Source organism: Drosophila willistoni, unplaced genomic scaffold (assembly GCF_018902025.1).
Source record: "Drosophila willistoni isolate 14030-0811.24 unplaced genomic scaffold, UCI_dwil_1.1 Seg169, whole genome shotgun sequence".
Classification (NCBI taxonomy): Eukaryota; Metazoa; Arthropoda; class Insecta; order Diptera; family Drosophilidae; genus Drosophila; species Drosophila willistoni.
This window is the reverse complement of record NW_025814128.1, coordinates 227,913-244,330: the sequence shown is the minus strand read 5'-3', so window position 1 is coordinate 244,330 and position 16,418 is coordinate 227,913. Positions and strand designations below refer to the sequence as shown.

General features: G+C 41.0%; 1 protein-coding gene across 8 annotated transcripts in view; it reads left to right on the top strand.

Moving 5' to 3' along the window:
- Positions 1-16,418, top strand: part of LOC111519113 (ubiquitin carboxyl-terminal hydrolase CYLD) — a 294,944-nt gene that overhangs the window by 133,229 nt on the left and 145,297 nt on the right. The gene's annotated exons all lie outside the window — the stretch shown is intronic.

Below are 16,418 nucleotides of genomic sequence, written 5' to 3'. Positions count from 1 at the left end.
AAAGAATTTCGTTATCCAAAACAGAGGAGTTGAGCCAAGTTTCAGAAATAGCAATATGTCAGCCAAAAAGGTTTGGCTATCACAGAACAGTTTCCAGAGCTTGGTAAGAAGTCCCCTTAGAAGATGAATTAGAAAGGTGGACAGGCAGCGGATGGGAGCTCTTATTGGGCGCAAACTCGTGTACAACTAGGCCCTCTGGCCAAAAATTAGGGTCTACCATAGCTGAGAAATACTCATTTGGTATTGTAATTTTAAAAAAGGTAATTTCGCGAAGCCTAGAAAACTTAAACTTTTGAATTAAAACCTTAGCAGGGCATATATTACCAATGTAAGCTGCCACAGACGACTCAGAAGTATCTGGAGCAAGCCTGGAGATAAATAATTGTTTACGATGAGGCACTACAGTTAGTGGAGGTGGAGGAGCATTGGGATCCGCAAGTGATTGAGAGCTATCATGATCCTGTGATTGATCAGAGTTCCCGTGGGGGATAGATTGAGGTACACCAGGGCTTGTGCTGGGTACTGCCATTTCGTCGGATACCGTGCGAAAACCCGAGCATATTCTCAGCGCGCTTAGCCTGTGCGACGATCGGATCCCTCTGCTGTCGCTATCGACACACAGGGCGCCTGCCCAGACTGGGGCCTCGTATAGGATGATCGACCGGGGCTAGATCGATGTCGTACTTCAAATCGCCGACTTTTTCGGTACCAGCTGGGTTCAGTTCCAGCAACAGGAATGCAATCAGCTTCTCGTTCTGGCTCCTGGTGACCAGTTTTAGCACCTCGCTATACGACAGATTTCCTCCTTGCACCAAAATAGCGGGTGGGCGTTTCTTTGACAGCGTTTTGCTGTTTTGCTGTTCTCGCTGTCCTCGGCGGTGTAGTCTGCCATGCAGTCTCTGGCTGTGGCACTCTCTTTTGGCTCTCATGCGGCAAAAAAGTTGACTCTAGCGGCCGGCCGTTCTCCTCTGGCAAAAAAGTTTTCGAAGTGTTGGCGACTGCTGTCTGGCGGGTTGTTGCCGAAGGACTTCGGTCTCTCTACTCTCTCTCTAAGCGTGTTCGTAGAATGGCACGCTTGCCTCCTTCCTTCTCTGGCTTGATTCGCTCGGCTATATTCTCTAGTAATACGCCCATTTCTCCCACCTCATGCCTGCCACTCCTAATTGTTGCAACTTGGATTTTTTGGTTGTACCGCGCCTCCTGGTAAACTCAGCGAGTCTTCAAGCTGTCTCTTTGGAGGAAGCTCCACCCCGAACATAGTTTCTTTTCTATCTCTAGCTGACTAGCTGGGGACTGCCCTCGCAAACAGATTCGGACCATCTGACCGGCACTGTGGCAAGCGCCACCAATGAGCGACGCCGCCCAGTTGTTGGCCCCACCATCGAGCCAGCCGATCTCAAGCCTTCCATTTGCTTACAACCAGATATTTCCCCCTAGGACTTTTTGGGAGTTATGCCGCTCCCTGCTTGGCTCCACACACTTGGAAATTTCGGTCTGTGACTGGTTCCAATAATCCCAAATTAATTATTAGAAATTTTCTGACAATTAATTTCTGTGGAAAAATGCAATTAAAAATTTTTCCATAGGGCGGATTTGAACCTGGTACTTTCGCCTCTACGGCAGAGTACTTGGGGACCACCGACCGAGTTGACAGCTGGAGGGCTGGGACACAGCTATATACCCTGGAATCCCAAAAAGTATACCGCACTTTGCGTGATCGCGGTACAAGCTTTAAAGCTTAGCTTGAAAGCTCTCGACGAAAACTGCGGGGTTGGCAGGTGAAAATATCGGGGCTGTTAAGCCCGGGTGCACAGCTGATGACAGGCGATTCAGGATAACCGTGAGTAGGCCTGCGTAGCCAACTCCGTCTCACACCGTCCTCTTTACTTTGCAGAGCGTACACGTCCCGCAAACGAGCTAAAATGCTCTGATGATTCAAGTAATGACGTACTACGCTGCTGACAGCCGATTTTTATTGTCCTTAACTTGTGTTCTATTTATCCGATCTGTTTAAATTTTCGGGATCTGAATTTCTTACTTATTCATACTCTATCTTACCCGGATTATGAGTAGCTCAAATGTCAAGTTTTATCCCAATAGCTCTAAAGAAGGCTGAGTTAAACCCATACGCACCGACAGTCAGATGGACTGGCGGACGGGCAGACGGACATGGCTATATTGACTCAGCTTCTCATGCTGATCAAGAATATATATACTTTAATGGGGTTCAAACGTGCGTTACAAACATCTGACCAATTTTTTAATACTCTCTGCAAGGGTACCTCTGTGACTTTACCGTTTGTATGGGAGCTACATGATATAGTGCTTCGATCCATCTCCGAGATATACAAACTGTGCAGTATATTTCAACCCTGCATTTTTAGCGGTTTGGGAGGAACTCCCTGTGATTCATATGGGCAGACGGACATGGTTAATATGAACTCGTCGCGTCAACATATTTGTAAAATTTGTATGGTCGGGGTGTTTCCTTGTACGCGTTGCACACTTCTGATCAAAGATGCTAGAAAAGAGCCAAAGATGCTGTTCCAGAGTAGCCCGTTCGGACTTTTCATTCAAAAACACGTATTATTTATATTTTGATTGTCTTTCATAACAACAATGTCGTCGACCTCCAAGTTTGGCACATGTTTATGTTATTTCTCCCGATGTATAAGTATGGGAAGATATTCTTTGTTGAAACGTTTCCAGAAAGAGTCGATCTGGTACTGCGAGATTCTCCAAGCTCGTTTTTCCATCGATCCAGATATTGTGCCTCCATAAAAATTGCTGGGATTTGCGTTTACTGTTAAAACTGGTCCAATTGCCCGTTTAAGACAGCCTACTAGTCGCTCCCAGCAGCCTCCGAAATTTGGTGCATTTGCTGGAATGAAATTCCAAATTATTTTAATAATTGCCATATACTCTTTCACGGCACACTCATCAAAGTCTTCTAGAGCCTCTTGTAACTCTCGTGCTGCGTCGCGAAAATTTGTGCCATTGTCGGACCAGATGATTTGTATAGGTCCACATCGAGCCATCACTCTACGAACTGCCATTATGCAGGAATCGGTGTCTAGGGATTGGCCTATCTCCACGTTGATTGCTCTGGTAGTCAGGCATGTGAATTTTACTCCGTACCGCTTGCGGAGGTGTTTTATGACTCGAGTTCTCTTTCTGCTTTGGTGTAAAATGGACCGTAGTAATCGATGCCTGTTGCTGTAAATGGTTTTTTGTGGGTCAAATGGCAGAAATCCCATTTTTGGTGTTTGTGGTTTTGCCTTTTTGCGTTTACACCAAACACAAGCGTTGATCGTCGTTCTGATGATCCTATTCAATTTTGGCATCCAGTATGCCTTCCTGAACTGATGTACTACTACCTGTGTTCCGACATGTTGTGCGTCGACATGAATTTTATCCGAGTAAAGGTATGTTTGCCATCGAGAACAACTGGGGTTTTGGTATATGTCGATACCTCTTTTGCGCGTTCTATTCTGCTATCCAAGCATTATGCCATTGTCATCCAGGTATACACAATATTTGGACACCCTCAATTTTGAAGAAGGCTTTCCGGTTTTTAGGCTGATTAGATCGTCCTGAAATAGTTGTTGCAGTACAAACTTCCACCAGACAGTTTCCGCCCATTCAATTTCGTGGACACTTAACTCATTCAATTTTCGATTTCCTTTTTAACCGTTTCGTTAAGTTATTTATGTATCTCCCAATCCAGGCAGTACTGCAAATCAATTCATTGTATCCGGAAATTCTTTGTAGAAGTATCTTTATTGGGTGTTCCATCTCTTGAAGTACCATTACGACCTCTGTCGAATTATTCTATAATGGGTTTTTTAAGATCCCAAGTGGATTCGGGTCTTTGAAGAAATTCGGGTCCGGTAAACCACCAATGAAGTTTTTGCTCTGATATGTTGTCACGCGTTATGACGTCAGCGATGTTTTCATTTGTTGATAGCCAGCGTCACTCTGATCTTACCGATTTTTCACAACTCTCACCTATTCAATTTGCGACAAAAACGTCCATACGTTTATAGATTTTAATCCAGGTAAGAACCGTACGTGAATCTGTCCAAAAGTATCGTTGATTTATAGTGATTTGTAATTCGGCCATCGTTTTCAGCTTAGGAATAGTTATATGATTGATTGGAGAAACTCTTGCCTTAGATGCAATCAGTGACACATCAAATTGACATTTATCCTCCTTAACGTAGCTGCATCTGATATAGGCAACTACAGAATGTGCTTTTGCACTTGCGTCATTAAATATGTGAATTTCAACGCGGTCGACATTGTTCAGATTAGAGCTATAACACCTTGGAATTTTGGTGCCCTCAATTGATATTAATCCCTTTATCCAATTTCGCCATTTGTTTATTAGATCTCCCTTGATTTGGTCATCCCAGCCGATTCCAGACTCCATACATCTCGCATAAGGATTCGTCCTTTAATTTTGACTGGTGTCATGAGTCCAATGGGTCATATAACGAATTAACTACTGACAATACATTCCGCTTTGTTGGTGTAACTTTGCTAGAAAGCAGATCATCTGTAACTTTATGCATTACCATAGTGGAGTACGTGAAGAAGTCGCATTTTGCGTCCCACAATACTCCTAGTATCTTTTGTTGTACGTCCATTTTTTCCCCTATCATTGCTGTAGACTTGTTTGCTCTGAGAATGGATTGTATTTTGGTAATGGATTGCATCACTTCGTCGCTGTTTGATATGAATTGACTCAATTCAAATCCAGCCTTTGAGTGTATTTTCGTGATTGCTTTAATGATGTTTATGACTTCATACGCAGTAGGTTTGGAATCGAGATAATCATCTACATAATGAATTTCCACTATAGCTATTACTGCGACGGGTTGTTCATCTTTAAATTTGCTAGTATTGTAATTTTAAACAATTTGAACCAAAAATGGTGAGCAAGTAGTTTAAAAACAACATTTCTTTCATTTCAAATATTGGCTCCCTTTTTTGGTCAAGATCTCTCCATAAGAAACATCGTGCTGCAGTATCACATTCTGTAATGCCCACCTGATTCAACATTTCGCGAATGTCTGCTACGACTGCTCCCGCATTTAGCCGAAATCGTATCAAAATTCCTATAATAGACGTTGACCAGTCTGGGCCAGTAAGCAGTTTGCTATTGAGGGACGTACCGTTGCAAGTAGCCGCAGCGTCGAACACACGTCGAACGTTGCCGGGCTTATTTGGGTTGATAACAGCAAAATGTGGTAAAAACCACAGTTTTGGAGTGTTGAGAACGTTAATGTCTGGCGTAACCTTTATCCAAAAGTTTTGTTATTTCGTTCTTATATTGGTTCATTTCTTCTATTTCACAGCAAGTAAAATGTGATGCTTGTAGATTGGTTTGTGCTGGTCCAGTTTAATATGGTTTTAGATAACAATGGCCGATGGCCTCATTGCCATCTATAACGGCTTGTGCGGTAATTAATTTAGCATGGCGTTGTCCTATAATTACCATGGGTTGCCTATCCTGCAACTTCGTGTAGTCTACCATATTTTTTGGTACAAATTTTGTTAACTTCTTATAGTCAAGTTGTTCTGTTGGTATTTTTAGATCGTTTCGGACCGTTTTTTCACTGATATTAATGGTTGCCGATTGTGCATCTGCCTTATATCTGTAGCCACCACCTGTCCAAGTAAAACAAAATGTGTTTGCCTAACCCTTTATGCCAAGATACGCATCCTGTGACGTATATGGTGGCTGCTAGATTTACTTGAATGGGTCTCTTGTGCAGTAATGGGTTGTGAAACTTCTCACAATTGTCAAGTTTGTAGGCTTGTCTTTCACTGCATTGGCTTTTATGGAATTTTAAATAACTGTAACACGCTTTATTACGATTACGCTGCAAATAAAGGACATTGCTTTTGGTTATGGCTTTGGTTGTTTTACCGCCTCTATTTCGAGTTGTTGGGATTGGGTTACTTTAAATTGCTCTGCGAATGACGACTTCTGGTTAATTGATTTTATTTTTGTGCCCACTCAGATAGCTTGTCAAATGTACAGCATGAAGCGCGCACGTTTGCATTTCGTAGATATGCGCCCCATTCTCGAAAATAGTTTTCGGACAGTTTTCCGATTATCATAGCCACAGGGTGGTCCATCTAGTGTTTGGAATTTGAATCACGGATTGTATGACAGTCAAACGTCAAATGTCATCCGTGACGCCATAAATAGTTAGTTAAATCTTTGATATTTACGAAATGGGACGCTATTCGCTTGAAGAAAGTTGGGAAATATTAAAAACTTATTTCCAAAGTGGTGAGTCTTCTACTCAAACAGTGCGAAATTTGGTAAAATGAAGTAAGTAAGTCGTCTCGCCGACTTGGGTATACCATACACCAGTAAAGCAAATATTTCAAATTTATTAGGCAAATGCATTTTCAGATGCTTTTGACATATCGTAGTATATCGCTCACTCAATCATACGAGCACCCTAGCGCCCCCACCAGCCAACGGCCAACTCCGGCCTTATGGAAAAACGTTTATATGCATAACTTGACTGTTTCTTGTCCGATTTTGATCAAATTTGGTATTTTGCTAGATATTAGTATTAAATTCAAGTGTGCCAAATTTGATTGCATAAGGTAAAAAAATACGGGAGATAACCAAGTTTTTCAAATTACGGGGGCGGAAAAGGGCGTGGCAAAATTTTTATGCATACAAAATGTGTGCATTTACTAAGCGAATATACATACCAAATATGGTGTCTCTAGCTGGAATAGTTTTTGAGATAAACGCTTTTTTTAAATTGCGGGTTCGGAAAGGGGCGTGGCAAAAATTTGAAATAAACTTGATCACTCTACATACTACACGAGTCTACATACCAAATTTGGTGACTCTAGCTCTTACAGTCTCCGTGATGTAGGTGTTCATACGGACAGACGGACAGACGGACGGACAGACGGACGGACGGACGGACGGACAGACGGACATGGCTAGATCGACTCGGTTGTTGATCCTGATCAAGAATATATATACTTTGTGGGGTCGGAGATGCTTCCTTCTGCCTGTTACATACATTTTGGCGACTTTAATATACCATTTCACCCTATGGGTGTATGGTATAAAAATGTGCCTACAACTCAATTTGTGGATCAATTCGTGAAGCGTGTTCATAAAACTGGAATGTTAGTGGATAAACCAACTCGAGAACGTACTCGAACCGAACATCTTTTCGAACGAAGCACATTTTCATCTCGGTGGTTATGTTAACAAGCAAAATTGTCGTATCTGGGGCACAGAAAATCCACATGTCGTCGTAGAAAAGCCAATGCACCCACAACGAGTCACTGTTTGGTGCGGATTTTGGTCTGGTGGCATCATCGGCTTATTTTTCTTCGAAAATGATGAAGGAGCCACCGTAACCGTCAATGGTGAGCGCTATCGCGCAATGTTAACCTGGTTTTTTACTGAAATTGAAGGAATGGATATGGACAACATTTGGTTTCAACAAGACGGCGCTACGTGCCACACAGCGCATGCCACAATCGAAATTCTCCGTCCAATCTTCGAAAATCGCATAATCAGCAAAAATGGTGATGTGACTTGGCCTCCGCGGAGCTGCGATTTGACGCCATTGGACTATTTTCTGTGGGGAGCGGTGAAAGATGAATGTTATGCAAACAATCCAGAAACAATTCAAGACCTCAAGACCGAAATTCATGCAGCTATTGCTGAAATAGAGCCGCACACAATCGAAAATGTACTCAAAATTGGGTTAATCGAATGGGCTATTGCCAAGCCAGTCGTGGTGGACATTTGACCGAAATTATTTTTCATAAATAAATAAATAATAAATATACCTTTCAAATAAATGTTTAACCTTTAAAAAATATTCACCCGTTTTTTTTTTCATAACAAAATCAAATTCCAATTTTTAAATGGGCCACCCTATAGTAATCGTTGTGTGTCGATTAACCGAATTCCAAAGCAGAACTTATGTTTTCAACAGTATTGTTGAATTCTTCGAAATTGTCGATATTATTGACTGGATTTACTTGGCACGCTCTTGACATCAACTCTAGTGCAATATTTTCGGCTCCAATGTACGCTTTATCTAAGATCGATATGATTTTATCCGGATCTTTTGCAGAGATTAGTAGCAAAGAAACCTTTTTCTTGGAACCTCCCTTTAGAGCTTTTGATAGTCGTTGAACATCTTCCTTCTTGGAGAATCCACAATGTGTGCTCTTAGCATTGAACTCTTGGATGAAGTGTGTCCAATTCAACGCTGATGAACCATCAAACTGCAGGTGTTTACTGTTTAAGCTCTGCGACTTTGGTTTTCAGAACATTTTTCTAACTTACAAGTGCTTCTTCTTCCGCTTGAAGAAGTTCTAGTTCCCTTTGAAATATAAGTATTTCATTAAGCATACTAGTTAAGTCTATCTCTGAGTTTGCAGTTGGGTTGTTATCTGCCTCTGACGGTATCCGCTTGTTGTTTATAAGCTTTGTCTCCTTTTCGCAAACTTTACGCTTGACGTCTACGTATGCTGTATCCATATTTCAATTTGTTCCAGTATAACTAATCGCTGCTCCAGAACTGTTGCATTTGACCCATCATAGTCTTGGGTGCTGACAGTCAAGAAACTCCCAAAGCGTTTACGCCAAATTCCTTTGAGTTTGCCTGCTCATGTTCTGCCCTTTTTATTTATTTATTTATACTACGATTGAATCGCAATTACAAATTGCGTTGAACCCTGGGATTAGCTATAGCTACTAGGCCTTAAGATAAATTATTTTATTTTATGGTTTAGTATACTTATTAATGTATCTACAGATGGTGTGTGGTGTAAATTGTCTAACATTTTTATTTTTTAATGGGTATTTGGGTGAGTTTAGTATATAGTAATATAATATAGATATGTTTTTACTTTTTGGGGTTATATAAGATTGATAAAGATCTATTTCAAGTAAAAAAAATGTTTATGCACAGGACGTTTGAGTTATTAGGAGTCTGCCTTTTCAGAATTGTTGTAAATTAAACCTTTGAACGTAGAAAGCTGTCGTTTTATCAATGTTTCCGTAACAAATTTCAGGTAGATTGCAAAATGTACATCTCGTAGAGTTTGCGTTTTCCACGAATCAATGCGGCCAAGCTGCTGTTTGCTCCACTGCCACATTTTTGATTAGACGGTTTGTTTTGATTATGGACATTATTTCTATCGCTGATTGCTATATAAGCTATCCGGCTCGAAGAACCACTATGTAATTTATATTTTGAGACGCTTATTAACTTTATTTGGATATTTTCTTAAGAGTATGTTTTACAATGTTCTTATTGTCGGCGTGGTCTTTTTTCAAGTGTGGCCGCACCTTGCTAAACCGAGAATACATTGAAACAATCGAAACTTAAAATACTAGATGTATCGATCTTGTTGGAGGCATCTTACTACCATAGTAATAAGCTACGACAACACCATTTTGACGTTTTACACCGTTCGAGTTCCCGCATGAGAAATGTCGACTCCCTCAGCAAATGTTCATATATGCAAATTAACAACTATGTGATCAGCATTGGCATGAAGAAAGCGCAGTACCAAGATGAGAAATTAACAGCGATTATAAGAGTGTTTAACAATAAACGTCATGTTATTATCCACACGCTATTGAAAACATTTAAGAATATAACAACGGCATAATATCAATTGGCCAGTGTCGAGCATGAGTGCATAAACAGTTTTAAACCCCTGAAAACGAGGGTCATTAGAATAAGTATTTTTAGATTATACGATTTCATATATATACCAATGGAAGTGCGCAGAGATTTTAATGATTCCTAAACCTGGGAATTCCGAGCATGAAGAAACCTCGTATCGTCCGATCAGTTTGCTGGCAATTCTCTTCAAGATATTCAAATGAATAGTTTTGGCCAGAGTATTGCCCCTACTGGACGAAGGAAACTCGATCCCAAAACACCAGTTTGGATTCCGGCAACACCATGGCACTCCTGAGCAATGCCATCGCATCGTTCAGAAGGTGCTTCAGGCTTTTGAAGACAAGCAGTATTCCTCCGCTGTCTTTCTGGACGTCAAACAGGCCTTCGATAGAGTCTGGTATGATGGGCGCATCAAAGCGGGCGTCCCAAAGGGCAGTGTACTGAACCGTATACTATACACCCTTTACACCGCAGTGCTGCAACAGCCACAACTCCTGATTGCCTCATATGCAGTCGACACTGCATTCATTGCCGAACCCTACTGAGCCGTCAGATATAATCCAGGATCAACTGCTCATACTTGAGCCCTGGCAAACAGGTGGAACATCGCTGTTAACACAGACAAGTCGCTGCACATGACCTTCGCCACACGAAGAATCGACTGCCCCCCGGTCAGTCTTCATCGGACGCTTCTCCCGTCTCGGTCAGGTATCTGGGCCTCACTCTGGACAGGCGAATAAATTGGAAGGCGCACCTTAAAGCCAAACGTCCTCAACTCAACCTGAAGCTGGCTAGGATACAGTGGCTCATCGGCAGCACGACACAGCTCAGCATTCGCAACAAGGTGCTGCTGTACAAGGCCTTAAGAAACCGGTGTGGACTTATGGCATTCAGCTCTGGGGCACGGCCTCAGATTCGAACGTTAACATCCTACAGCGCTTCCAGAGCAAGCTGCTCCGTAAAATAGTTGGTGCGCCTCCATTCGTTCGCAACTCGGTCATCCACAGAGACCTGAACATTCCATCAATAAGCAGCGAAATTAAAAGATATGGCACTCGTCACTGCTCTAGGTTGGAGATGCATGACCACATTCTGGCACTCGCCCTGTCAGATAACAGCATCCAAACAAGGCGTCTCAAAAGATGTCACCCATTTAGCTGAACATTTAATTTTTAAAATTTTGAAACTTTCTAATTTGTCATAACTACCCAATATCTCATATCTTTTTATTTTTCTATCTCTTTATTGCAAATAAATATAGAACAAAAAAAAAAAATATATATATAAGTTAACAATTAACACTTAATATAGGATATTTTATAAGTTTATAATCTACCCTCGCTATCGCGTGCTCTATAAGTTAAGTAGCAGCCCTCGCAATTGCGACATTGCATAAATTGTATCAGCGCGCTATAGCTGCAATGGTCAGCGACGGTAAACGGACACTTTTGTTTTGCTGCAAGAGTTTCCCTTATCGCCGAAGATTTGCTGAGTCGGCTTGCCGACCATGACATTGTGGCGTGATGCGAATTTTGGCTTAGCTTAAGTGGAATATTCTATGTTTTAAGAAATCAGTTTGAATACAGCGCTCTTCCAGTAAGTCGCTTAAATAAATATTCACTCCGCCACTTAGCCGTAAAATAATTTGTTTTATTGTCTGAGCCCAAGGCCAACAATAAGAGGCTCAGTTTGCCTCTCAACCTAATCTTCACCCTTAACAGGACTGGAGTATTGTAATTGGCGCCCAACTAGTGGTCGGACTCCACAACCACTAACAACCAAACAGCAGCACAGGAGCTGCAACAAGCAACAACAATTAAGACAGCAGCGAGGGAGCTGCGAGTGACCAACCTAATAAAGAAAATTTTTTTTTGTGTTAGTTGAATCATGTAAGTGGATACTCTAGCCAAAATTTTTTCTTATACAAAAGTCTTAGTTTTTTGTAAAAATTAGTTTAGTACTTGTGAGTGTTTAATATTGCAACAGATCATAATTAATAACTAGAGAGCTGCATGAATGGAAGCAAAGTCAAAGTCAAATGAATCCATTCGAATTGAATTCAAATAAATGAGTGACAACTACACAATGAAATGAATGAATGTGAGTTTGTACTTGTCATATCTCGCAAAATACGTAACTCTGTTTAATGAAAGGCAATGAATTGAGTGTCAAAACATCGAATTGTACTAAGGCACTCGAATCATTAGAATTATTCGAATTGACTCATTTTTATTGGGATGTTTAAAAGCAACAAAAACTAATTATTTTATCAAAAATGTATGGAAAATAATGGCGAAATGGGGGCTATTAAAATTAAAATATGCTATACACCAAAAACTTAAGGACACAGTTTTGGATTTGACAATTTGGGACAAATTTTGTAAAATCTATTTTTTCTAAATTAGATTCCTAGTTGCCACGAACCGTGAAAACATAAATAAGGCTTTCTAATGTATTATAAAAAAAAAATTATATTCTTTAATCCATCATATACACAATGGATCTACTTTTTAATATACTTCACTATTTGGAAAAAAAATTCTTCTCTATCTCTGTAGGGGGTTTGAACCCGATATCAACAGTATTGTAGTCTGAGTAGGTCCCCACTGAGCCACTAACCACTCTAGTTTTGTGGTACAGTAATCACATATAGTAAAAAAATATACAATACAAATAAATACTAAATACTAAAATCAGAATTGGAATTCGAATGCATTCGAATCATAGCAACTCATTGACTCACTTTCTAACTCATTCAATTCGTTTTGTTTCGTTTGAATGTTGTGCGACTGATTTTTACTTCGCACACTCATTTAGTTGAAGTCGATTTTCAAAGTTATTCAATTCATTTATTTGGTTTTGAATGTTGTTAACTCGAATTGATTTTTCTATCATTCATGCAGCTCTCTATTAATAACAATAATCTGAACCAGGTTTCTGAAACTCGTGAGAGTGACTGCCTTGAGAATTCTAGTTAAAACAATTTATCATCCAGATCGTTAATAAAATTACTTTGTGTTACTTTCTATGTGTCTAAAATTGTGCTATATCAATACATACAGTTCTCGTGGTTCAGAGCTACGACGTAATTCGACCCGTTTTGCTTTTCGCGGCCACTAGCCTGCGCATGTTCAGCCAATATAGAACACCTCGCAAGCACTTTAGCGACTCAGATTCCTACTGTGACATTCGCATCGAAGCCTCGGCTACAAGACCTCTCCCTGCAGTTTCTCCCCATTAGGTAAAATGGATCCAGATCAGCTTAGGGAAATAATAAGGTCGGCTGTCAGCGATGCTTTAGCTGAACAGGCCGCTGCAAACGAGCAGAGGGAGCGAGCATTGACTCAAAGAATTAATGAGTTGGCTCAACAAATAGCAGCAGCAAACGCTGCCGCCCCACAAATAGCAGCAGCTAACGTTGCCGCCCCACAAGCAGTAGCATATGCTACTATAGGAATTAGAAACGACATTCGCTGTGACGAGCCACTAGATGCCGTCAAATGTTTACCTGAGTTTCCACAGGAAAATATTAAGCAGGTACTCTCGGAGTACTACTTTCCAAAGATGGCAAGAATGGCCAATGAAATAGTACAAAATTGCAAAACATGTGCTAGGGCTAAATATGATAGACACCCCAAAAAACAAGAAAAGATCAGAAACGCTCAGACGATGCTCAGAGCTAGGGAGAACGCAAAGCGGCAGAATAGGGTCTTCGACGTTGGTGACAGAGTTTTGGTCAAGTCCAACCGACGGCTCGGAAACAAACTCACCCCTTTATGTGATGAGAAGGCAGTGGAAGCAGACCTGGGGACCGAGGTCCTCATTAGAGGGAGGGTGGTCCACAAGGACAACCTAAGGTGACTTGTTTTTCTTTTACACCTTTTTTTAAGCCACTAGGCAAACTCATATAAGTTAGATATAGTTATTCAACTTACCTCTAGCCACTTGGCATAGTTTAGAGCAGGCTAGGTTTACAGAAATGCAATTAATAAATGCCAATAACAAACAAGTAGAAATAAACACTAGAGTTCAGGACCAGCTTAACCAATTAACAATCACTGTCAACAGAATTCTCAGGATAGCCAAAAACTCATGAGTTGACACTAGCCATTTATTTGAAACACTACTGTCTAGAAACAGGATGCTAATGATGGAGTTGCAAAATTGAATGCTTGCTATTACTCTGGCAAAGGCCAACATTGTTAGCCCAAACATTTTGGACCACACAGATTTGAAATCAATTTGGCTAGAGGAACCCACCAACACTCCCATAGGAGATCTTATGTCCGTTGCGTCCGTAAAAGTTCTTCAATCCATTAACACCATACACTTTATAATTGAATTCCCCAAGATTAAAAGAGCTTGCAGAAAGATCACGATTTATCCTGTTATCCACAAGAACTTCATGGTGCGATTGTTTGACAACGTCATAGCCGAATGCGATGGAGAATCCCACACACTGCAGAGTTGCGCCGCTTAACCGGGAGCCACATTTTGTCGTCTGGCTTTGGAAAGTTCATATGCCAAACAGCTCCATGCAGGTGTCACGGCACACTGCGGGATCAAGCCGAGCAACCTGGAAATAATCACCCATGTAGATGACGGAATCATCATCCTCAACGACGGGTCCGCAAGTATTCAGGTGGACAACGGCACTGAGATCCAGGTACAAGGCACGCATCTCATCACGTTCGGAGACCGAGTCGCAATTAACGGGACTCTGTTTTACAATCACAACAACGTGCGCAATAGAGTCCCGGGTATTGCCAATTCTCCCTTGCTGAACATCACTGGCACCCAAGATGTCCTCAGCCTCCCTTACCTTCATCGTTTGAATGAACGTAATCTGGAGGTGATACAGCAATTCGAAAAAAACGCCGGAACTGATCAGGCCTATCGTGTGGCATTCATCATTGGAGCCATATGCTGTGCTTTGATCTGCATTGGCCTCACTATTTGTCGACTCATCGGTGCAAAGAAGTCTGCAATGCAGTTACGAGAAGTCGTTGCCGGGATTGGGTCGGCCGAGGACGGCCTTATACTTGAAGGGAGAGTAGTTAACAATTAACACTTAATATAGGATATTTTATAAGTTTATAATCTACCCTCGCTATCGCGTGCTCTATAAGTTAAGTAGCAGCCCTCGCAATTGCGACATTGCATAAATTGTATCAGCGCGCTATAGCTGCAATGGTCAGCGACGGTAAACGGACACTTTTGTTTTGCTGCAAGAGTTTCCGTTATCGCCGAAGATTTGCTGAGTCGGCTTGCCGACCATGACATTGTGGCGTGATGCGAATTTTGGCTTAGCTTAAGTGGAATATTCTATGTTTTAAGAAATCAGTTTGAATACAGCGCTCTTCCAGTAAGTCGCTTAAATAAATATTCACTCCGGCACTTAGCCGTAAAATAATTTGTTTTATTGTCTGAGCCCAAGGCCAACAATAAGAGGCTCAGTTTGCCTCTCAACCTAATCTTCACCCTTAACAGGACTGGAGTATTGTAATTTATATATACTCAACACTTTGGTAAATAAAATCTGTTTATATTTTGAATTCAACAAATGAAGATTAGGTTATTTTCTCCCCAGAATACATATTTAAGGAGTTTAGAAAGATAATTCGAAAAGAGAAACAGATTGGTCAGGCCCATGACGAAGGACATTTCGGGCCAAAAAAGACAAAAGCGTTGACTTGCAGAGAATCCATTATTCCTTACCTTAAGGTGTAGAACCAAAAATATGTCGAAAGCAGTAGCCGTAAGGTTGGCAAGCATAAAGGCTTCTTGTACCCGCTACAGAAAGATGATTTTCCACATTGTAAGTTCATATTCATTTCCTAGGCTCTCTCGACTCCACTCACAAAGACAATAAGCATATTCTGACTGTCAAAGATTCATTTACAAAGTTCTGCTGGTTAAACCCAACTAATTCGACGACTTACAATGATATTATTCCGAAGCACGATTTTTGGCAATACTACGTGTATCATTTCGGATTGTGGCGTCGCTTTTACATCCCAAGATTTTTTGAAGTTTTACGACAGCAAAGGTATCAAGCACGTTAAGACGACAGCAGCACTTACAAGAGTAGACGGCTAAGTAGAGCGTTAAAGTTCGATCATCATTCAGGTTGTGTCGAAGTTACGTGTTGATGATCCGACGAAGTGGTATTTACAAGGACGACTATCAACTGAGAGATCTTATCAACCAAGAGACGAAGGTTTTTTTGCCACGATAGAAGCGAACTTTGTGCCAAGGCGAAAGTACACACCTCCAAGATACAAGAGGAAAATAAAAAGTACTACATCCCACGTCGTAAGACCTATGAAGATGGCAACCTGGTTGCAAGAGAAGGGCCTAAAGTCCCGTCGACATGTGCAAAATACGTTAATCGAGTTCGAAAGTCGAGCGCAATATATCGTATCTAAGCTGGCCACTAAATGTCGATCGCCAAAGTCGGACATCATTTGTCATTTAGAATCTTACAATCTCTAATAAGTCGCATATTCATGTACGTCTTCTAGACTATAATAACACAAATTAAAGTATACATATATATGTGTTATGTTGTTCATTATAGTCTAGGGGACATGTGGGGTCTTTCTGCCTGTTACAATCATTTTGGCGACTTTAACGCTCTAGCTGTAAGCTATAATTAACAACATAACACAAATTAAAGTATATATGTGTGTTATGTTTTTCATTATAGTCTAG